This window comes from Myotis brandtii, unplaced genomic scaffold (assembly GCF_000412655.1).
Source record: "Myotis brandtii unplaced genomic scaffold, ASM41265v1 scaffold1063, whole genome shotgun sequence".
NCBI lineage: Eukaryota > Metazoa > Chordata > Mammalia > Chiroptera > Vespertilionidae > Myotis > Myotis brandtii.
In genome coordinates this window covers 450,238-453,338 of record NW_005353597.1, presented here as the reverse complement: position 1 = coordinate 453,338, position 3,101 = coordinate 450,238, and positions in this window count along the sequence as shown.

Below are 3,101 nucleotides of genomic sequence, written 5' to 3'. Positions count from 1 at the left end.
GCCCCCGCGCGGCCCGCGGTGCGGTGAGCCCACAGGAGCGCCCCGACAGCGCCCGCCCACCTGCCGTGAAAGGCAGTTGTGCCAGCCAGTGGCACGGCGAGCTCGCAGGCTAGCTCCGCCTACGTGTGGCTCAAAGGAGAGGGCGACTTCCGCGAGAGGCGCCTTCCCAGAAGACCGCGGCCAATCTACGCCGAAGTTCTCATTGGTCCAACCGGATCATAGACTCCCGCCCAAGGGGTTAGTGGGACCTCTGATTGGATAAAACCTCCAAGTTCCGTCCTGGGACGCGGGGGTGGGTGGGCTCTCCGGCAAGAGGCGGTCCTTTAGTAGGAGGATGGGCTATGTGTGCCATGTCGGGGGCGGGGGTGGGCCGGCAGAGGGGGAGTCAGGCTGCACCGCGAGGGCGCCAGGAAAACCCCGCCGAGATTGTGAGTGAAGCCCGCAGAACCTCTGCTGAGCTCCACCCGCTCAAGTACCTGAGCTGGTCCTAAAGAATACATAGAGGAAACCAATTTATGTTAAGTGGGGATTTAAACGAAAAGTGAGGCAAGAGTTGAGGGTGTGGGTCAGGCTTGAAGTGGCAAAAGTGTGCCAAATAGGGAAACTTACCTTCTTGTGTCCTGTGAATTGCGGGGCTAGGAAAACCGCCAGCCTCCAGCTGTCTCAGAGCTTGGTTGATACTTTGATTCTTTCTGTTCTCCAGCCTTGAAACTAGCTGCATTTCAGCTAATCTGGAACCTAAGCTGATTTTTTCTTTCTTCTTTTTTTTTTTTTTTACTGGATTTTTGTTTAAAACAACAGGCTCAGTAGAATGGAACCAGTTAGCCCCGTCAGTGGCTCAGTGGTTGAGTGTGGACCCATGAACCAAGAGGTCCTGAGTGCAATTTCCCGTCAGGACACATGCCTGGGTTGCAGGCGGAATCCCCAGTAGGGGGCATGCAAGAGGCAGCCGATTGATGTTTCTCTCTCACCCATGTTTCTATCTATTCCTCTCCCTCTTGCTCTACAACATAAATCAATAAAAACATGTATATATATAAAAAAAGAATGAAACCAGTTAGCATGGGCTTTGGGAAATTTAGAGTTTACAACATAAATTTAAAAATTTGGTTTCTTCAGACACAAGATTCTCAGGTCCATCCGCTGCTCTGAGGGACTAAATAATTCCTTGCATATAAATCTGTGGGGGCCCTCTGGGAATGTGAGGTTTCCTAACTTGCCCCATCTTTAGAATGTGCATGCATTCAGCTCATACCTTGTTAGCTGCCTACACTATGGTGTACCTTTTGCTTGAATTCCTAAGAGAATCCTTGCTCAGATTTCAGGACAAATTTAGGAACTGGGTGGGCTCTAATGCAGGTATCCCTCCACCCCCACCTACTTATCTACAGTAGGTGAAAATTTTGGATTATAAAAAATTAAGTTGTAGACTGAGTAGAGAGGGTGAACTAGCATCTATGGAGCAGTATTCACACTAAAATGTTTTTATAAAGCCTGAGACAATAAAATTAGGATGTAATGTACAGAAATCCAAATCATAGCATCAATGGAATGAAAATGAGAGTTGACTTACTACATGCCCACTAGGTTGAGTATCTACTGCTTTAAGTTTCCTCATGTTTCCCATCGAAGCCATTTTTATTTTGTTAACAGATGGTCCCTGCCACCAATCCAATGCCAACAGGAGTCCACAATCTGGGGTGGTTAAAAGGAGAGACTGTTTTCGAACCAGAGAAACACAGCTTGGGTGGAAACCGAAAGGTGTGCTCTTCCACTCGCTCTCCAAAGGAGAGGCCCACTTTTATAAAGTCTCTGCCCTGGTCCCTGATTGGTCTATTTCTATGCAAAAGCTGAATCTAAATTTACACATTTTAATTGGTCCACTTAGCATTGTCCTGATTGGTTAGAATCAAGCACCCACCTGGTCGTTATGGAGATGCTTTGATTGGTTGGTAAAGATGCAAAAGAGGATGTAGCACACAGTTCCAAATGAACAGGGCATATCTCGGTCGAAATATGATTCCAGAAACTTCTTTATAAGGGTTGGCTCCAATGGCAAGAAGTCTTGGCAGCCTGACCTGTTGTGCCTCCCTAAGATGCATTATGCATGAGAGGCCTGGGTCAGCAATGGCTGCCAGGTTCTGGTTATGAATTTGAGTCCAAGTAGCCAGGAGGAGCCCTTCCCGACAGGTATATTTCTTCTCAGAGTCCATGGTTTCATTCTGATAACTTTGGTGGAGGTATCATTACTCCCAGTTTTACAGATGAGGAGCTGAGAGACAAATTAAATGATCAGCCTGGAGCCATAGAGCTGCTTCAAATCTAGAAAAGCTGGTTAGGAGGACATTGTCCAGCTCTAAGGTCTTGTGAAAACAAGGCTTTAGCCCTGAGAGGCAGCAGAGCCAATAGCAGGAGGGTGAGAGGACTGGTTTGTGCCTCCATCATCTAAAATTGTGCTTGACCCATAGCAAAGACTCAGTAAATACTGTGTGAATAGACAGACAGGTCTGGGTTCAAATCATTGCTCCACAACATTCTAATGGTGGTGATTCCACTCGAACCGTCACTTCCCTACTCTTATAAGCAAGCCTGGTGTTTACCTCCCCTGTAGTCCTTGATTTGGGGAGGTTAGAGACACTCCTAGCTCTTAGGCTCTGTCCTGAGTTGTGGAGTAGTGGGGCGCCTAGTTCGGACCATCGAGTCTGGAGAAGGATTTCATAGGAGATTTTGGGAAAGATCTTTTCCCGTTTCTCCTTCTGGACATGTGATATGTGGATGGTGCTACTGCAGCCATCTTATCTCCTGAGGGGGGAGCCCCTTAGGATAAGGCAGACTGTTGGGGGCCAGATGTAAGCTGGCAAGGTCCTTGCACCTGAAGGGGCTAGCAAGGCTGGGACCCTTACCCACACAGTTTTCCCAGACTTGTTTGGATGGCGATTATCAGTAGAATGAGAACAGCCTTTCATGGCTCACCAAGAAGTCTGTAACTATTTACTGAGATATGCTGTACTGAGAACTTGTCCTTCTGCTGTGTCTCTCCCTTAGAGATTAAGAGGAACAAAGAATACATTCCTCTTGACAGACCTCCTATTCAGTGTGTT